The sequence below is a fragment of the Aythya marila genome (genome assembly GCF_965140915.1).
Source record: "Aythya marila genome assembly, chromosome: 6".
NCBI classification, from domain to species: Eukaryota; Metazoa; Chordata; class Aves; order Anseriformes; family Anatidae; genus Aythya; species Aythya marila.
Genome location: NC_139047.1, coordinates 38,651,213 through 38,671,866, shown reverse-complemented (window position 1 = coordinate 38,671,866; position 20,654 = coordinate 38,651,213). Strand labels below are relative to the sequence as shown.

General features: G+C 48.9%; 1 protein-coding gene and 2 long non-coding RNA genes across 7 annotated transcripts in view; 1 reads left to right on the top strand and 2 right to left on the bottom strand.

Annotated features, from left to right (window-relative positions):
* The window catches only part of GPD2 (glycerol-3-phosphate dehydrogenase 2), a 65,241-nt gene extending 63,679 nt beyond the window's left edge, over positions 1 to 1,562 (bottom strand). For 3 of the 4 annotated variants that reach the window (XR_014317733.1, XM_082763012.1, XM_082763016.1), the window contains exon 1: positions 1,495 to 1,562. The gene's annotated coding sequence lies outside the window, so the exon portion shown is untranslated. Of the gene's footprint in view, positions 1 to 365; positions 432 to 1,494 lie in introns of those variants that run through there. The other variant, XM_082763013.1, reaches the window with a different exon arrangement.
* Positions 1,563 to 3,548: 1,986 nt separating this feature from the next.
* Positions 3,549 to 6,465, top strand: LOC309879401. Its single transcript, XR_014317735.1, has 3 exons — positions 3,549 to 3,560; positions 4,594 to 4,709; positions 6,443 to 6,465. It is a non-coding gene; the product is annotated as an uncharacterized lncRNA (long non-coding RNA).
* A 4,439-nt stretch (positions 6,466 to 10,904) lies between these two features.
* On the bottom strand, positions 10,905 to 18,333 carry LOC309879426. Of its 2 annotated transcripts, XR_014317742.1 has the most exons (4): positions 17,701 to 18,333; positions 15,552 to 15,721; positions 13,860 to 13,956; positions 10,905 to 12,797 (listed from the first exon to the last, which is right to left on the bottom strand). It is a non-coding gene; the product is annotated as an uncharacterized lncRNA (long non-coding RNA). The 2 variants fall into 2 exon arrangements; XR_014317743.1 differs by lacking the exon at positions 17,701 to 18,333 and having other exon boundaries at positions 15,552 to 17,044.
* Positions 18,334 to 20,654: the final 2,321 nt, after the last annotated feature.

Below are 20,654 nucleotides of genomic sequence, written 5' to 3'. Positions count from 1 at the left end.
ACTGAGTCATTACTAGCTGCTTATCAGTCACTGCTCCCCATCCCTAAACATTTCTGAGGAACTGTACCTATAACCCAATGAGCGAAAGGAAAGGCCTGATTAACTTCAGTTAAAAATATACCGTGCTCCTGACAGCTACCTCACCAAGCTTGTTCCTTATCCATGGTTAGGAGATTATCTTACAAAAGGACCTCAGAGTCTTCAGGCTAATGGCAGTGTAATTACACTTGAGCAAGCTTCGCACGCAGGGAGCTCCCTGGCTGGAAATACAGAACAGCAGTAACGGTTCGCAGAGGGCTCAGCACAGAGGCACACTACAGGTACACAGAATGAAAATAAAACATGCAGAGAAGCACAGCCACAACCTGAGAACCAGCAGATGAGAAACGCAAGAGTCCACAGCGGTAACAGATCCACACGCAGACCGCTCCAAGTCTCCAAAGCACGGCAGCCCCAGACTCTGCAGCTGCCCTGCCTTTTTTATCTACCAGTTGGCTGCAAGTGGCAGGCCTGGAGATGTGCTCCTGCGGCCGCTCCTCCCATGAATTCAATACCTTTGCCCCTTGAGAGGGCTCAGCGCAGCGGCAGCTCTCTGAAGCTAGGGCCTTGTACAGCAGTGAGGAAATATTACTAAATGCAGTGAGGAAACATTACTAATTGCAGCTTGGCACTGGGCACAGCACAAGGACACAGCGAGTCCAGGGTGGAGAAAAGGGCTCCCATCTCCTGGCAGCAGGCAGAGAGGAGCTCGCTTTTGGAGCATCCTCCCTGCCAGGCTACTGAAAGCACAGTAAGTTCAGCAGGTACCAAGGCTGGACGGCTTTAAAGTCCGGGACGCCACATGCACTCTTGTACCTTTTCCCCGCAGTAATGGCCTTACAAACGTTTACTGAGGTGACTGATTAGAAGAGATAAGCACTCAGAAGAAGCTCAAGAGTTACTTGCTTCACCAGAGCACTTTCACCCAGAAATGCTCACACAAAGGCACCCGATGCGAGGTGGTAACCCTGCCTTCCTCCTCCAAAGCTCGACGTTACCACAGCCATGCCCATGTTGCACCCAGCATCCACAGGCACAGCCCTTACGTGCTTCTTTCACAACAGCAGGCTGCTCCAGCAGGTCACCCAGAGACAGAAACCCCGGGAGAGGTCCCGCAGACAGGCCCCCACCCGGGCTGCGCACACCACGGAGCAGTGTCAGGGTGCTGAGCCCCAGCCGGGGGGCTGCCGAGGGGCTCCGGGCAGCCCCCCCCTAGAAGCACCGCCCGCTCGGAAGCCGTGCTCATCCCCTAACCCTCCCTTCCACCCCAGGGCTCCGTGCAGAGGGCGGGCAGCGCCGCACGGTGCCCGCACCGCCACCGGCCCCGCGGAGCCCCGCGGAGCCCCCCGGCCGCCGCCCAGCCCCGCCGCGAAGCCGCCTCCCCCCGCGGTCCCTTCCCGGCCGTGCCCGGTGCCGGTGCCCGGTGCAGGGCTGTCGCTAGGCCCCGGCCCTTACCGCTCGGCCGCCGCCGGTGCGGCTGCTCCCGGAGGCGGGCGCTAAGAGAGCGGCGCGGAGCGGAGCGGGGCGGCCTCCCCGCCCCGGGCTATATTGGGCGCGCCCGGGGCCGGGCCGCGGCTGCCCGGATGGCGCCGCTCGGGGCCGCCCTGCCCGGCACGGCCCTGCCCGGCCCCGCAGCCCCTCAGCGCGGGGAGCTGCTGGGGGCTCTCCTTGGCCCCGGGTGGGTTCCCAGCTAGGAGCGGGGAGCGGTCCCCGGGCTGTGGCAGGGACACCACAGCCGGGATCCGGAGGGGTTACAGAGGAATTCGTGGAGTTCTTGCCCAGAACAGCACTGAACATCAGAGTTCATAAAATAGCTGCTGTATGTGGGGTGTGCAGAGCCAGACACACATTTCGTTACTTTCAGGTCACTTTCAGGTTTCTTTCAGGTCACTTTCAGGTCTCTCTAGCAGCCCTCCTGTGCCCTGAAGCTGGTGCAGGAGCTGCATCTGTGGCTGCCTCGCTGAGCTGCTCCAGCTGCCCGCCTGCTGGAACTGCAGTCCTTACAGACCCCAGTGCCGTACTGGTTGTTACTGGGCCTGGCAGCAGCACCACGTACCAGTGAATCCCAGTCTTAGCAGATAAGGCAGACTGCCCACCTTTGGGTGTGCTGCATCGGGGCACAGGTCACCAAGCCCACCCCAGGGAGATACGAGGAAACACCCCCACAGGCGCTGCAGCAGGGGATCACACTCCGGGTTTGCAGGACACGGTGTGCAGGCTTGTGTGTCCCTGTTGAGGCTTTCCTGAGCTGCAAGCTTCCCAATTCCTTGGCTCTCCAAAATAGCAAATCTCCGATCTTGAACTTCCAGCAATTAAATGAGGCACTTGCCCTGTGAGGCCTGGAAGTGGGTTGTGTGACATAGCAGGGGGCGACACCTGGAGACATTCTGAGTATCTGTGGTGTTCTCTGCCTTCTGTTTGGCCATAGGCAGGGGCAGGCCTGGGAAGAGCACGGGTCACAAGCTGTGGTTGGTAATGGCTCTCTGCTCCTTGTGGTCCCCATGCGCCAGGCTCCTAGGGACACTGCCAGCAAACACGGCTGCGTGTTTTTGGGACTCACCCAGGGACTCCTGGCTGTTGCTTTTGCAGCAAGAAAGCCAGACACATGATTGATAGTAATACACCAGGATCTTCCTCGCCCTCCAAGACTCATTGCTGAACTTTCGGCTGGGCTTTTCCCAGCAGCTGTACATTGTAGTGCCCTGCAGCTGTGGTTCCACAAGAGTTTGGGATCTCTTTTTCCATGCTAGACCAAAGCACTGGCTGATCCCGTGCCTGTGTCCCCAAACGCCCCGCCGTGCGTCTGTCTTTGTCCAGGCACAGCCTGGCTCAGCTGCCTGACACAGCCGGTGCCACAGACGCAGGGTCCCTGCGTGCCCTGGGCACGGCGCTGCCTGCCTGTCCCTGCTTTCCAGGCACACGGGCACCGGCTGTCTCTAACCGTGCTTCTTGGCTGCCTCCCAGCAAGCGCTTTTATTGCCGTTCTTCCGTGCTCACTGCTTAGTCAACATGCTTTACAGGCAGCATGAGACGTGTTTTCTATCAGGCACAGAAAAACAACCTGCTGCCGCGCTGAGCGGCGGGGCACAGCTCCCTCCCACACGGCCTCCTTGGGGCACGCTCCAGTCACCTGTTGGCCAGCTGAATGTCAGCGACAGGTCCCATCCGAGGAGGCCGCAGGAACCTAATCCCTCCCTCGGGGGTCAGATATAACTGCGTGAGCTAAATTGGACGCTGCAATAATAAATGTATGGCTATCAATTCTCTAGGTGGCATTTAAAGTCAGTAAACAACTGCAAGGGTTGGCTTTCAGAAGTTTTGCAAAGTAAGTGATATTCAGGCTGGAAGTAGTTTTTGCACCAGACAAATTAGGAGACTTGGTAGTGCTTTTAAAAGGAAACAAGATCTCCAGTGACAGAGGGAATTAGTGTGCTCCATAGATACCCAGGTTTAGAGTCCATTTCATGGGAACACCTCAATTGAACAGAAGGAACAGAAAATGAAAGAAAAAGCCACAGAAGGTTATGGATTAATTCTTTTTATTTTCTTTCTTTTTTTTTTTTTTGTTTTCTCTTTCTCTCTCTCTCTTTTTTTTTTTTTCTTTCATGTTTCCTTTCCTTTCCTTTCCTTTCCTTTCCTTTCCTTTCCTTTCCTTTCCTTTCCTTTCCTTTCCTTTCCTTTCCTTTCCTTTCCTTTCCTTTCCTTTCCTTTCCAGTGTGAGAAAGGAATAAGAATAACTGGGCTAGGAAACAAGTATTTTCACTCCTAAATGTCGTCTGCCTGGATGTAGCTGCCTTGTCAGCATCAATTTATGGTAAATTTTGATCAATTCGAAACAAGACAGTGTATGGGTGTAAAATGTGTCTACACCCAGTTTCCAGGTCAGCACATAACACATCCCAGAAATTCTGCATTTCATGAACTCTTCCAAAACAACAAAATCAGAAGGGGGGTAGAAAATCCTGTGCTGCTTGTCACATAAGAGGGAAATACCAAGAAGCAGTGTAAACTTTTATGAGGATCACATCTCTTTAAGGATGGGTTCTTCAGACACTCCAGGCCCAGCTACCAACAAATGAGGGAAGGACAATTCTTTCCTTCCTTGATGAGGCTTTACACCAACAGCTGTGATTTTGTCTTGGTTACTGGTTGGTAAAAACAGGTCTTCATAAGTTTGAGTAGTGCAAGATTTTTACAAGGCTAAACAAAACCTGAAATGCCTTGATGTATCACAGAATTCATCCCTCTTGGTTTTTATTTAATGTCTGGATCAAGACATTACCTCCCTGGTCTGCGTGCGTGTGGCTTGGTCCCTGGGACACCTGCCAAGACAAGAATTTTGGATGCCTGCAATCATGTGCCCAGCAGGTGTAAATTGTGTTCAGGGAGAGTTCACCTCTTGTCCTTAACCCCAGAGGCAGTTTCTCTTCATTAGCAAGGGAAGATAGAGAAAGAGATTATCATCATTTCCTGACTGCATGCCAAAGTTATGTATCATAAGAGGAAAATCTGTTCATACATTCACAAATATGTTTTCTCCTAATCTGTCTTTAGGAAAATGTCTTTGTGAGGAGCGAGGGGTAATAATCATAGAGAAGTTGAAAGAAGTGACAGAAACAGAAACAGAAATGGAATCTCTCAGCTGCGATTTTTTTACAGCAGGATGCATGGTAGGTCCCACCCCTGGAAAATAAAAGTACTTAGTCACGGCTGTGATTGAACATTTTACGTGTTCCCAGCTCTGGCTGCTGCTATTGGGTGTCATTCGGAAATACAACTGCATTGCTTCATACCACATACTCGGTTTACCAGCTGCAGCAGGGCTGTGTTGCTTGTGTTTAAATATTCCCCCCCCCATACTCAGCAGATAAAAGGCCCACCGCGTTTCTGTGTGTGTGCCCGTGTTTGTGTGCATGTCTGAAAAGAGAAAGAGGCTCGTTTTTCTACTAAAACGGAAGTAATGTGTTATCATCATAATTATGTCTTATTGTTTGCTGTTATATAAAGATAACAAATCAGGGCTGAGTCACAGAAGCAAATGCAAAAATTGCAGTTTTAAAAGAATAAGGTCACGGGTCACATTATTTGTTGCAGAACAAACACAATAATTAATTGGCCTCTCCCTGCAATGGTAGCGCAGGCATCTTAACTACAGGAGAGCCAGGACGTGGTACGAAGCAATGTGCAGGAGTGCAGGCAGAGTGCCAGTATGTTTCTGGGGCTCAAACCTGAGCTAGGTCCAATAGAGGATACTGATTTCACTGGGAGAGAGAGTAAAAACGGGCGATACCTGTAGGAAGCAAGACTCTTTGGGCTATTTAAGTGTATATTTTCTGTTGTTTATAAGGATTTTTATTGTGGTGGAAAATGTGAAAAAAAGCCTTTAAAATGTATCTTCTCTTTACATATGCCAGAGGGAGGGATTATATTCAGAATATGGAATGGAAAAAGCTTTTTGGAATTTGTGCTTTATTATTTTTTTTCTCGGAGACAATGACAGACCAGCACCGCTGATGTGAATACACCCATTTGCTTTTTTATCCAGACATTTTCACTATTGAATTGTTTAGGAAAAAAACCCTTAGAAAACCTGTCCAAAGACATATATGATCACTTTCAAAGCTTTAACCTAACATTCCAGTAATTAATGAAGAAATACAAGATTGGACTCTCTTGTTCTTTTTCTAATGTCTATTTCTCTAGCACTGCTTGGCTGATAGCTTTTGTTTGTCAGCATTTACGTATTATCTGGGACAAATATTTTCAGGGTGTCCATACAATTGCAAGTGACCTATGCAGATCACTAGAAAACAAACAAACAAACAAACAAGAACAAAAAAACACCAATAGTAGTGTTGGAAAAAGTTGTTTGAAATATCCACATCTGTCTTACCAGCTTGGGTTCTGTGACCTCCTGTAATACAGAACAATTCAGTTGAAAACAAAGGGAGTTGGGAAAATCTGGAAGTTTCCATTTCTCTTCCATTTGAAACACATAAACATTGCTAGATGTAAATGACTTCTGTTCGTGTGTGAAGCTTGTGGGTTTGATATCATGGCTCAGATGTTTTTTAGCACTGCTTTGGACTACACTCGCTCTCCTCCAGCTTCCCCATAATTTAATATCATACCTTTTTATCTACAGAAATATTTTCCCTGCAGATTTTAATAATTAATTGGGACAAGCCTAGTGGGTCTTGAGAGAAACGTAAAAGAGGCAGCAGATACGTGTGACCAAGTGACCTTTTGCTGTCCTACCAGTCCCTGTGCTCTCCCTGCGCTCAAAGGGACACTGTCAAAACTGCTAGTCCTTAGAGCTGTAACCTGCCCTGACAAGTTGTTCTGCATTATAAGTCTTGCCTAAAAGATCACCACAATTCTTTTGTTTGTTTTGTTTGAACAGTCTTTGCTGAAGGCTCTACAATACAGATTCATTTGTCTTTTTAGGTAAGTAGATATATTTTAAGTGCCCAACTTACTCCCTGACCTGTTAAAATCAAGTTGATATGCACGTATTGTGCTCAGCGGAGGAGCTGCCAAGGGATGGTATAAATTTTCTGCACTTTGGAAAGAGAGACAAGAGGACACGCTGGAAGCCTTTATTTAAGGAGGCTTTTAGAAACCATTTTGAAAGGCCTGCAGTTATTTACCATTATTTTGGGGCAGTAATAAGTGTTGTCTGGATTTTCCTGGTGCTATTAGGAATTAGGTACTGGTCAGTTAAGAAAGGGGTGACCAGGCCATCCAGGCCATTTCTTCTTACAAAGAGGTATTTTATGTTTGAGGTCAGTCTGAATTATTCCCTAAGAATTATTTCTAACAAGAACTCCTTTTTATTTTTATTTATTTATTTATTTATTTATTTATTTTTTGCATACCAATACAGGGATTGATGCAACTGCAATTCAAATGTGGGTGGCTGCAGATCCATAACTGTGTTGTGTGACATGGGAATGTATGGCCATACCAGACGGAGAAGAGGGGATGAACGACATCCACTTACCATGCCCAGGGTAATTTGCAGCCACAGTATTAAGCTTGATTTGAGCTGTTTTACCACTGCCTGTCCGTCAATCCTTACCTTATACCTAATGCAGCTGTACCCCCTGAACGTGAGCCGTTGGAGGCTGTAAGTGCCCCTGAGCTACAGCATCCTCCTTAGAGGTGCACAGCAGGGTCAGCAGCAGTGCCTGGAACCCATCTGCTCTACCTTGCAGCAGCAGAGCCCCGTATGAAGATGCTGTGTCAAGAAGCAGCAAGATCAGAGCCCCGTTAAAGGAGACCTGGAATGGAAGGAAGTGTATTTGTCTCTTTTGGGGGGGACAACAAGGCCTCAGAAAATCCTTTTCTTTCTTCCTATAACAAGTTTTGCCTTCCTTGTTTCTGCTGAAGGTTTATAGCATCTCCTTAACCACCTGAAAGATTTTGAGCTAAAATGAAGGGAATGATGGCCCGAGTCTCTGAAAAGATAATCCTCCTCATCTGTTCATCAGGTATTGGTTAGAAATGTATCAAGGTATATTCAAAATAATCTCAGATGAAAGTAGCTCCCTTGATGTTGTACAAAGCTGGATTCTTGATGCCATTCAAGCCATCCACTGAACTTCTAAAATTATGCATGTTTTATGGATGAAAGCTACTGAACACATGTTTTTATGAACTGTTTGTACTTACATTTGTGGTAAGATAGTACTTTCACTTGATATTCCTGTAATGTTGTGGTAGCCTTACTGAAAATATACCCTTCTGCACTGATTTTGCTGGGAACATTCTACAAGCCTTTGTGCTGATTAAGACAATAAACTCCGAAGGATTCCTTGTCTCATTGGAATAGGATGTAGATAATTAATCAGCTGAACCAATCTCATGAAATATTCACCACTTCTGTGACTCTGGACTGTCATTTTCTAATATTATAGGTCTTGATCCTCTCCATTCATCAGTCTCCACTATACAGCCGTTTTTAAAGGGAAGTTAAGTGTGGGCCTGTGTCATGCTGCTTGAAAAAGGGTTTGCAGAGCATGTTCTGGAGCAGCATTCAAGCTCCAGCAAGCCAAATTCCTCCTGATTTACTGAGCTCTCTTCAGCCAATGTCCACAGATGCAAAACATTGTCTAACAGACATGGGAAACAGTTCTCTAAATTACTAACTATGAGAGCAAGAACTGCTTTCATTTTGACTCTGGGAATGGCGTGTTGTTGATAATCGTGCTAAGTTTGTTACTGTGGTGACTGTCTGTGTGATGATTCTCTAACAAGCAGTAATTCCACAGAAACTCAGCCTCTTCTGTTCACCACCTCGGTGGGCCAAGGAGATCCCTCCCCCTGCCTGACCACCCCGTCGGCTCAGCAGAAGTGGAAGGAGGTAAGAGAATAAAAGTAGGGGGGAAACCATTTCATCAGCTATTGCTATTTACCTCGGCATGGCTGTCAGATATATTGAAATAGTAAATTAGGGTCTTCTCGGTATGAGTATGTTTCACATCTGCCTAACTTTTTTTTTCTGGTTCTGGGAAAACAGTTTTTTAGGGCTGACTGGTGGAATTGTAAGCAAAGGCCTAAATAATAATTATTACTTGAAGAATTTACTGTGTTGCTTTCTGACAAAGGAAAATAAGTTGAAGCTTAGAGGAAAAGGGAGCTGTGGTGGCCTTGTTACGGGCCTGCATTGGTGCACTGGGTCAGGGGTGGCTGAAATACTGGCCCCTGGTATCTGACAGGCTGACAGGCAAACTGGTCTCACTTTTGTTTCCAGACTCACTGAGAGTACAAGTTTTGTTCAGGTTCTGCTTTATTTGTGCAGAAAAAAGTCCATCCTCTCCACAAAGTGAGCATGCAATTGCAACAGTTAGGTACTAACTCCAGGATTGATAAACACAGCTCTGCATAGGGAAGTCTCCGTTTTGGTATTGATATATGATCACACAGGAAATCAGGATGTAATCTGCAGTGTCAGACTGCTATTAATCCAAGAAGAAAATACCTGCAACCTTTCATGAGATGATTGGTTGTAGGAGTTCATCCTCTCGGGAGCATGTGTTTTCACAGAGCTGTTTTTCTCATGCATACACCTTCATGTTTGCCCGGTGCAAAATGCTTAATGTTGCTTTTCCTTGAGTTCTTTGTCTTGTGCGTGGCTGTTCTTGGGAACTTGTCCAAGGCAAACTAAATGCCAACACTGTACACAGTTCACAGTGGAACACGACATCATTACACCACAGTGCAAACCATCTCCTACTGTAACTGGTGGCCTCCTCTGGCAACGTAAGGAACGTAGAGGAACAAACCTAACCCTTTTGCTGCTTCTGCAGGCTTTTACATGTAAAGCATGCTGGGTTTATTATGCAGATTTATAGTTTTTTTTTTAATCCGTTAGAGGAAAAACGTACACAACTATGGCTAACTTTCTGGGAGTGTTTTATCGTGGGGATAAGGGGTGGAACTGCTCACGGTAGGGGTGAGGTTAGGGGCAGCAGCAGCAGCAGCAGCAGCAGGGCTGTACGCGCGGTGCAGGGTGCGGTAGGACGGAGCGCGGGGGCTGCTCGCAGCGCGCATTGGTGGTTCAGTGGTAGAATTCTCGCCTGCCACGCGGGAGGCCCGGGTTCGATTCCCGGCCAATGCAACGTCCTTTTTATTTATTTTTTTCCAATTCCGTGTCGCCGCAAGCCGCTCGCTTTTAATGCCCCAGCAGACCCTCAGCCTCGCCGCGCTTTCCGTTACCGGCGGGCAAAAAGCGGAGCGGCGGAGCCCGGTCCCAGCCGTGTGGGAACGCGTTCTGCAAAAAGAAGCCGCTGGAGATGCCGGGGATTGAACCCGGGACCTCACACATGCGAAGCGCGCGCTCTACCACTGAGCTACATCCCCGGCTGCTCGGGGCCTGCGCCGCGCGCTATGAGAGGGGCGGGGCGGGCCCGCCGCGCGCTGACGGGGCCGGGCCGGGCCCTGAGGCGCCGCCAGCCCCGGGCCCGGTGCCGGGGCCCCAGGCCGCGGACCCGGAGCCCCCGCCCGGCCCTGACGGGGCCCGAGCGCCCCCGCTGGCGGCATCGCCACAGCCGCCAGGGCCCCGTGGGTCGAGGCCCGGTAGCCGAGGGGGCTGCTAACACGCAGCGGTCCCGTGTGTTACCGCACACATCGTGTCAGCACCGCCTCCCGTTACCTTGGGTTTCCCTAACAAGTCTGCGGCCTCTTGAGTCAGCTTGAGTGACCAGATAACAGCCTAACGTAAAACGCACCTCTCCTGGGCTTGTTCCTGCCTAAATGGTGAAAACAGAGCCCTGATACTAAAAGGAAACAAACAAACAAACAAACAAACAAAAAAACACCCAGGCTCTTCTGGCTGTGCATTCCCAGTAAAACCAGCAACTTCCATTAGCTCTACTGGGAACTGCCTGGTCCCACACGCCTCCCAGATTTGTTTTCAGGATCTGAGCGCTGTCTGTCTCCATAGCAAGCACTATTCTGCCCTCAGTATGCATCCACACTGCAGCACGTAATACCAGAGTGTGTTTAATTTCTAGCACTACAACAAGCTGCCACACGCAGCCGTGGCAGTTTCAGCACTGCCCGCTGAGCACTGCTCCTCCGGTGCCACAGTCTGAAATCTGTAACCTCAACAACTCACATTCTGCCTTGTCTTTTAGCACAGGGCACAGAGTTACAGTGGCTCATCACAGGACTGAGTTAAAGGTGCAGAGCAGGTTGACAACACTCCCTGAAATAAAAGCACAAAGCCATTAAAAACTTTTTTTTTTTTTTTTCCCTCCTTTAATTTAGCCTTCTGTAGATCTTAGAATAGCAGAAAACAAATGTGGTACAAATGCAGGTATTACTGTGTCTTTATGGATGGCTGCTCTGATGGACAAACAACCCACCTGTGAAACTTCCTCCTTGGGAGGCAGGTCACAGCAGAGCACATCCAAGTTGCTGAGAAGAGCAGGTACAGATCCAAAGCATATTAGCAAGCATTTAATTAATATTCCTGTGTTGCCTGTGCAAGAGTTTATGTGCAGCTTGTATTATAGTGAAGCAAAGTCTGTATCGCTGCTAGATCTAAATATCCTATAGACCACCACCTAACAAATAAGGAATAAATTGAGGCATTCAGGCAAGACTCAACACGTGGATCCTACAGGAGGAAATAATTTGCCTTACACTGAACTATACAGTAAATCAAAATGACCCATTTATAGCTATAAATCTCCTCAGTGGTGAACTCAAGCCTACCAACACTGCATGTTCTTAAAACTTCAGAAAGCAGACATCGAGAGCTGTTGCTGCCGTAGGAGCAATAAAGTTCCCAGTGATACTGCACACGCATTTCATGATCCTGACTGTCCGCACAGCCCTGGTCTTGTCCAGATGTCTGGAGGCAGCCTCTGGTTCCAGGAAACACTTTGTCATCTTGCACGGAGTAGTTTTTAATTCTGCTGTATGCCTCGGCACAAACTCAACATTCAGCTTTCTCAACAGCTCTCTCATAGGACTACATTCACCTCTTTGTGTTTGGGTTTCTATGCTGACATCAGGGAAAAACAATGTCACTCTGTTATCTGGCCGTCCCTCCTCTTGCGTTTCTTAGTGGGATTAACTCATTCCTGGTACCTCACCAACTGAACTTGCGTTTAACGGAGGCCTTCATTGTCCCTGAGGATATGGTTTTCATTGAATCTGATCAGGTTTTTGCATTTTTCATCAATTCTCATTGAACACACGTTTAAGTTCACTCCCTATTTTCCACAGAATTTTTTCTCCAGGCTGATGGATTCCATGGATCCAGCCTGAAAAGAGCTCAGTTTCAAAGTTACCAACGTACAGACTTCAGAAGAACAATTCCAATAAAGCTGTGAGGGGAGAGGCATTTTTTTCTTATAGGGTTTCCTATGATTGCACTCATTCCCAGAATTAAATGTTTGCAGTCAAAATTCCTTCTTAAAATAAACACACTAATTCAATACAATACAGAACTAAAACACAGCAGCATAAAACAAATATGTGAAGATAGTTCATGTCATTGATCCCATTCACCCATCCACGTTCATGGCTTTACACAGTCACAAAGCTGCCTGGCCTGAACAAGATCTCTAGTCTGGGTGTGGGCCATCTTTCTTAATTTTTTGGTGCTGAAGGGCTGCGTACTGTCTCTTAGAAGTCTTGACCTATTGCCAGAGCCTGTTTTAATGGCACCAGACATTTATAAATATGCAGCTAAAGTTATTTTTCTTCTATCACACGATTGTATTGTCCATGTGTTTGTGAGTACCCAGGTGAGTCAGTGCAGACTATTCACAGATCTCTGGCATTATTTATAACTTATTTAGCATTCCTGTCCTCCTTCAAAAAATGTTCCTGTCAGAGATCAGAAAAAACATAATCAAACTGACAAATTACAGAGCTTATGAACAACACACTGACTACTTACTTATGAAACATAACCAAACTGTTTTTTAAACAATAAATGTGTTAGAAAACCAAACAAACAAAACAACAACAAAAACAGGACAGAGTTGTGATTTGCAAAATTAAACTACTCAAAAATTTGCCAACTTTTGCACTTAGCAAATAGTTTTTCCCTGGTCCCATTAGTCAGGGAACACAGTGCTCAGAATAACAATGAGGAAGTTCTGCACATGCGCTACACCGAGTTGGAATGAAGTTACAGTCCTAAGTCCTCCGAATGCAAATCACTTTTTCTCCTGTATTTTCACATCTCTGCTTTTTATTGAGTTAACTCCCTTATTTGATGTGGTGGACCGCCAGAACTGGAGGAGTAAAGCAGGGAAGTGTTTCATTAGTTCCCAGGCATGCAATGCGTACTACAGAATCTAAATATTTAGCTGTCTTTTTGTTATTCCCATTCAATAGTGAGAATTATGAAAGTTCAAGTCAAAAAGGAGATAAAAAGGCAGAAAACAGGATTAAAGCTCTGAACTGGGAGATTCATTAGGGTTGCAGACGGATAAGTAAATTATAGCCCTGAAGAAATTATTTGACTGGCAAATTAATTACACAATGTTACAATGGTTTTCTCAGCCAAATTTAGCCCTCAGGAAGCAGGTGGAAGTCTGGATGACTTAATAAAAGGAACCTCAACTGTTCTTCAGCGTAATAAGAGATGAAAATTAACGTTCCAGGATTTGATGCAAATAGGAATGTTGTTGTAAAGCTCAGGAAGACAGACAGAGCGTAGCACAATTATACAGGTTTACACAGACTATAAAGCTGAAGCACCCAGACAGCTAAATGCTGCTGCTTTCTGTACGGGCTTTAATTTACAGTCCTATCTGTGAGGCCAAGACAGAAGCTGATTTGGAAACCAGCATGGCATTCTCACAAGGACAGACAGGAAATTTTATATTTGTAAATAGAATGGCCGGTTACAATGCTCTGTAAGATATTGTACCCCAATCCTGCAAAAGTACACTGGTATTGTTATTTGTTAAAGCATTGACTTAAACACTGTGAGCCTTAGTCCACGGCTGCAGTTCTCACTCAGTCCCCAGCATGCAGAAACATACGTAAGAAAAAAAATATATATTTATTTCCACTTGCTTGCTAAGTATCGCATTTTTAAGGAAGAGACATTCTGAGCTCTCTCAGAACAAATCCTCTTTGTCGTTCCCGGAAAAGTTTTGGAAATACAAATGTGTCTCTATTGAAACCCATCACCTTCTGGTGCTAAGTATCAGATGACATGCGCATAAACCCAATCTGAACCACAGTGCCATTACAAATATTAGCTAAGATCCTTTATGGTTGTCTGAAATTACACAACAAGAAGGCAGGGCTCAAGCTCATCATCTTAAATCAAACATAACTCTTACTTCAAGTTACTACAGAGCATTTCAGCTTCCAGAGCTACGTTGTCTTCCGCAAGGAGAATCTACTGCTTCTCTGTTATTCCTGTTCTTCAGGTTACGTCTGGAATATAAAACATGCACGTTTTTTCAGGAGAAAAAAAAAAAAAAAGCAAATATTTTGGAAATAAATAAAGTACAGGATGAGGTGTGTAGCTTATAAAAGTGTATACAACCATACTGACCTGGAGATGCTGCCTCATATTAATAAGTGCTTTTTATGCACTTAATAACACTTGTTCATCATTGCTGATTACCACAGCCAACAATTTACTCTATGTATAATGCTGACTCTGAATATCTCTAAAAGGTTTGATTTCTGCGTGGACAAAAGAAGTTAAACTGATTAATTCTGTCCGACATCCGTTTTGTCTATGCTCTCCTGCTAGCTGGAGGCAAGTTGCTTCAAGCATGGTTGAAGAATCCAAACCACTGCTTGTCCTTGGTAATTCAGACACCTTTCCTGGCAAGCATCTTCCTTTGTGCCCTCAGTTAAATGACCACAGTTTGCTAATTTCTTCTAATTTCTGCTAGTAGCCCTTGCAAAAGATACAGTTGGATTTTATTTCTGGTTTTAGGTTACTCTTGAGCTGAAAGCTTTACATTTATCTTGTTTCAGTAATGTTTAAGTATATAAAAAAGATCAGAATAACCGCTTTATTCCTGTGCACTAGTGCAAATAGCTTGACACCAGTACTGTCTTAGAGCAGCAGCTACAACTCATCTATCACACCCTGCCACGCTTCTGCTGCCAGGCAGCCGTAGTACAGCAAACGAACCTAAAAATAGCTGGAAAAGCATCATACACCAGAGGACAACATGATTTTTTTGTTAACAAAAAAGTGAGCAAAGTGAAAGCCTCGCTGGCAATGGATGCCAGGAGCGTGAGTAACTGAGAAACCCCTAGGACAGGAGTTTATTGCTGTTACTGAAGTGAACAAATTCCTAAGAGGGATATCACACACTAAGGCTCATGTTAATCTTGTGGAAGACAAACCAGTATCTGTTGCAGTAACTCCTCCAGTGGACCGTGAAGTTAAACTTTCCATTGGGTACGATGCTAAGATTAGTCAGAACGAGGAAGGAGCAACAGAAACAATGCTAATTCAGGCCTCGAATTCAGTGAGTAAGGAATGGTTTTCACTTCAGAGCTTAACTTAGATAAAGCAGTAATAACATGCAGTATTTGAAAAGAGCAAGATCCTGACCCATACCATCTCACCCTACATCCTTGGAATTCAGGCATCAGCTAAATAAAGGGATTTAGAAAGGATTGAGGCACGTAGAGGATATCTGCAAAGACTGGAGCTTTGGCAGCGCCGGATGCTTTAACCCGAGGGTTTTGGTTACCAGAACAAACCCCCAGGTGAGGCTGCTGGGCTTCCTCTGCATTGCGCAGGGCACCGTGGCTGTTGCAGAGCCCAGAGGTGCCTGCTGTGCGTGCAGTGGGGCCGTGCTCGGGGCCGGCTGTCACGCTGCAACTCCCCAGCCGCTGTGCAGCTGTGCTGGGCTAGAGCCGTGTCCAGGGAGCTCTCTAAAAATGTTGGTCATAATGTTTAGTACTTTGCCTGTTCATTGAGAATAGATAATTGTATTTTACTCATTAATCAGAGGCTCTTACGGCAATTTTCCCCCTTCATTTTACCTTCCCAGACTTACCTGATTTAGATGCCACTTGGAATTAAGCGTGCTATTAATAACAACACTTGACTCACGCCTTGATCTGAAGGTATTTTCCAGCTTTCCTCTGATTCCTTCATCAAAGTAAGCTCTGGTCGCTGATGGGGGTATTGATAATGAAAGTGGGTAGATCTGCACCTTCCACCTTGCTAAATATCGACAAGGCTTTTAAAAACAGTAATTCCCTCCTGCCTTTTTCCTTTCCACTACTCTGCATCCCTGCATACTCTTCTCCCCAAAATCCACCCTTCTTCTCTCCTGGCTGCTTCTGTCCCAGTGGCATTGACCATCCCAGGAAGGATGTTGTGTGACAGAGTCAAGAGTTTTGTTTTGTTTGCATTTTTTGATATACCAGCATATGCAGTTAATTCCGGCTCTGTTTTCCCCTGAATAAATTCCCCAAACTCGCTTTCCAGATGTTAACCTGTATATTTGACAGTGTAACAGACATGCAGATTTACTACTTTAGCAGATACTTTATTGTTCAGGTTTATCAAAGAGGTTTTCACTGGTCTATGCATTTTCTCACACGCTAGTCGTGTTTGCTGGGAGCTTGCAGCGTCAAAGCATCTTGACAGAAGGCTGAACAATAACTAGACACACAAGACAGTAACAGCCTGCGTTAAATAGGATCTTCTTACAACACAAAGAATAGATTCTTAGAAAGCCACTATGTGATGTTAAGTAAGTGGGGAGGACTAGAACTATTTCTTCAAAAGCCTTCATAAAGCAATTTTAGATTCTTGTGGAACAGCAGGGCTGGTACTCGTCCCTTTATGTTGAAGTCATCGACTCCAAAGAACGTCTGAGCCTTACAGCCCGGAGACTTGGGAACAGAAAATTGTCCCCTGCCTTGCTCTGCTACTGATCCAGGCTAATTCAACGTAGAGCAGTGCAGATTTTACATCAGTGAGAGAGCGCAGATTCTGCCCCGCATGTGACACAGTCAGAGAAGGGTGCCAAAGCCTGCCTAAACCCTGCCTTATCCAGAGCCTACCTCTGCAAGAGAGGGTTTGTTCCCTTCCCTGGATCTTGTCCTACCACAGTGTAGCCTTAGTCAAGTAATACCTTGAGTGACTGTGGCAGTGGGGGATATTGTCACGAAGGCTTCGATCCCACAAAATGTCGTGCAGAGCTCGCCCACCCCGACTTCACCAGGTCTGAGCAGCTCCGCGCTCGGCGAGCTCTGCGGGGCATTGGGTTGCTGTGAGCCAGAAAGCAATGTGTTTGTGTCTCGTGTCAATATGTCGATAGGGCTACTTCTGCAGATTTTCCTGCTGAAAAGTATGGGCTATTTTAATAGGAATTTGACTAATGTAAGAATTGACCTGTTTTTCCAATGGTTTCTTGTACCGGAATGTTGCGATCTGGAAACTATTATATTTCTTCCTGCTTATCGCATCGATACGGGCTGATTTTGTTGGCTTTTGTATTGAACATCTGGTAAATATTCAATCCAGGCTTTTATAATACCTTTTATTATTAAAGCTCTGCCATCCACAAAATAACCCATTTTTATTCACTAGGAATATTAATGGGATTCAATTTTTACTTCAGTTTTAATCTTATTTTTTTTTTTAAGAACTGGATCCCATTTAGTTAAAGCTGAAAAAAAACAATCAGCGTTTCCTCTGTTCTGTGTGCAGGTTAAAGTACAGTTCAAATATTTTTATTTAATATCATTCTTTCTCAAATCAGTGCTTATTGCTTACGGTGTTATCCAGGAGCTGCTGTGAAGCAATGCCTGTAGGTGTGACCCAGTGCCACAGAAACACCCAGAGCAAACCACCAGGGAGGGACCAGAACATGCACACAAGTAATATGTTTCCTCGTGGAAGTAAAAATCAGTTTAAACTGGTATTCCACAGCAGCTTTGTGAAACTGATAATTAGAAAACAGACTTAACAATTGGTAAATCATTTTCAGCTTAGACTTCCTTTTTTGAAGCTCTGGAAATAATTAACTTCTTTAAATGCAACTGCTTCGTACTCTGTATTAGAGTCAGGCGTTTTAAAAAGCAAAATGATATTTTAATAACTATGTTCATAATTGCAAACTACATTCTCTCCACAAGTCCTGTTTTCAATTAACAGTCTGCATTAATGGGCTTATTCTCCCTGCCATTTACCTCTAATAACAGCCACAGTCACACAGGCGAAGAGTTTTGCAGGTTCACATCTACCAGACGTTTTTTCCAGCTTTTCCCTGGCTTCGAGGCACACAGCCCTGTGTGTGCATGGCACCGTGCATGGTACCAGGCCCCCGCGAGGTGTTACATCCCACACGGGGCTGGTTTGTGGCCGCAGGGCGAGCTGCAGCGAGAGGCCGAGCTGGGAGCAGGCAGGCGCAGGGTGCTCACACTGATGTTCACATCATGGCACGCAGCACAACCAAGGCCCCACCGCGGGGTGCTGCCGTCGGTGATGTTGGCCATGGAGAAAAGCCCTCTTGCCACAACGGGGCTGCATGGAGCCACCCCACCCGAGGGAGCATCTCGCTGGGGACGGGTCCCGGGGGACCTCTGCTCGTGTGAAATGCTCCAGGTGCCTCCCTCCCCGGGGGCCCGGAGGCTGGCAGCCCGCTCGTGGAGTCATTTCTCAGGGGCCAAGCCGGGGCTCGCAGCCCGGGGCCAAGCCCCCCACGTCGGGGGGGGGGAGCCGGCGGCACGGGGAGCTGCCGGGGGGGCTCCAGCGACCTGCGCCCGGTTCGGGGCTACGGGAGCCAGGCTCTGCGGTCCCGGCGCCCCCCCAGGCACGTCCCACGCGTGTGCGGGACGCGGGGCCGGGTCCCCGCGGCGCGCCCCGGGGGGGTCCCCGCCGGTCCCGGGGCCGCCGGCGGCGTCGGGCGGGGCGGGGCGCGGGCAGCCCCCGCGTGACGTCACCGCCCCCGCGGGGCCGTGCCGTGACGTCACGGAGCGCGGCGCCCGGCGGCCGCTGACGCGCGGCGGGGGCGGCGGCACCGGGCACGGAACCGGCACCGGGCACGGACCCGGACACGGACCCGGACCCGGAGCGCGACCCGGAGCCGGAGCCGGAGCCGGCCCGCACCGACCCGGCGGCACAGGCAGGTAGCGGCGGGACGGGGACGCGGGGGGGGAACGGGGCCGGCACCGGGCGCGTCCCGGTGCAGCGGCGGGGCCGGGCACGGGCGGGACGGGGACGCGCCGGGAGCCCCAGCAGCGCCCAGCACCGGCCGGGGGTCCCGAGCGCAGCCCGGCCGGCAGCCGGTGCGCGGCGGCACCGAGCCGGGACCAGCCCCTGCCGGGGGCACCGCGCCGCCGGGGGAGCGCCAGGGGGGCCCCGTGGTACCCGGTGGTACCCGGTGGTACCCTCGTAGCGCCCGGCACTGCCCAGCTCGGTGTCAGGTGTGCTCCGAGGGCAGGCAGGAGGAGTCGCTCCTTCAGCACCTGCAGGGAAACCGGGGGGTGCCCGTGGGACACAGCCTGGAGCATTCGCCCCGGCGTCAGGGCTCGCCCTGTGACCCCTCGCCCTGTGCCGTGGAAGCTCCCCAGGGAGTGCTCAGGGCCCATCCCACTGTCCCCGTGCATGTAGGGCACGTCCCAGTGCCTGTAGGGTTCGTGCACCCAAAGGCAGCAAGGTGTGGGGCGGCTGTGGGGGCCCTGCCACAAACCTGCCCCGTCGCAGGGCAGTGGTGTTGGCCCTAGCTGTGTTCTGGCACGATGCACAGCAGCCGCTGCCCCACGTCACACTGCCCGTGTCAGGTACCTTGTGGGGGTCTTGAGCTCCTGCCCTGCTGAGGGGGAGCACGGTGCCTCTCCCAAAACACAGGCTGGGACGGGGTGCAGGTGGTTTGGCGAGCAGGGGAGGCACGCTCACTGCCAGAACCAGGTCTTTTTGCTGCTTAGGACAGGATCAGCCCCCATGCCCACAGGCCCCCAGTGCTGCCCCACAGCCTCCAGAGGGAAGGAGCGAAGCTGCAGGAGCAGAGGAGCTGCAGGTGGAGCTGCCCACGTACCGAACGAGCGGTCACCTCCTGCATTACCCCTCCCTGCAATGATGCAAAGCCCAGGACTGCCAGACACATAACAGAGCTCACGCTTTGTGCATTCATGCATCTTTTGGGGTAGGCACCTCACGGGATTTATGGTGCTTTGCGGTCACTGCTGGTGCTCGCTGCAGCGCTGACCGCGTGCTGCCGTGCGGGCTGCTGGCTCCGGCTGCAGCGCTGCCAGCAGGGCCTGGCCGCTACTTCTGCTGCTGTCACGGCCAGGGCAACCAGAGCTTCGTCACTGGGACTGACCCAGTGCGCTCCTTCTGCTGATAGAGGCACGAGTGCAGCAACCACACGTCGCTTCGTGCCCTTCCTCATCTTAAACAAGCACCGTAACTTCCCCTTAGACCTCGTCAGTTTGCCTCTTGTCTGTGCTCACACACCGCAGAGACAGGAATGTTGTGCTCTGCTGGAAATGCCAGTGGCTGAGCCAGGCCTCTGTCAGGAGTGTCCCAAAACGCAGGCTCTGGGGTGCGCTGCAGTGCGGCCCTTCTGTGGGGAGTTCTGATGAGCTGCAAGCTGAAAAACCCCGTTAGTGGTTAGTTAGGCGAAGCCCTTCAGGAACGTGGGATTTTAATTTTTGCAGCACGCTCGGTTATGGCCCTTCCCTGGCATGTCAGAAGTGATTGCAATCCACCTGTTGTGGAACCACTGCTGGGGGGAGCAGGAATGGTGACAGCACATCTCTGCACGCGTGTGCCTGCGTGTGCATGTGTGTGCACGTGTGTGCATGTGTGTGCCTGCACTCCCCATGGGGCAGAGGGAGCTGGACAGCAGGACAGGAAGGGACAGCGGGTGGTGTGGCACGACCCTGCTGCACCAGGCTCTTGCAGCCCTGGGGGAGCCCTCGGGGGCCTGGAGGTGCAGACATGCCCCTGGCCTGCAATGCCACCACCTCTCCTTGCAGGAGCCATCAGAGGTGTTTTGGGGCTGCTTCTGTGCCTTGCTTTATTTTATTTTTCCCCAAGTATCGCTTTGCCAGGACAGCTCAGCCTGGCTACTTGTGCCCTGCGCAGGACTCGGGCAGGGGGCTGCGTTTCAGGGAGCCCCAGGTAGCACAGGGAGCACGGG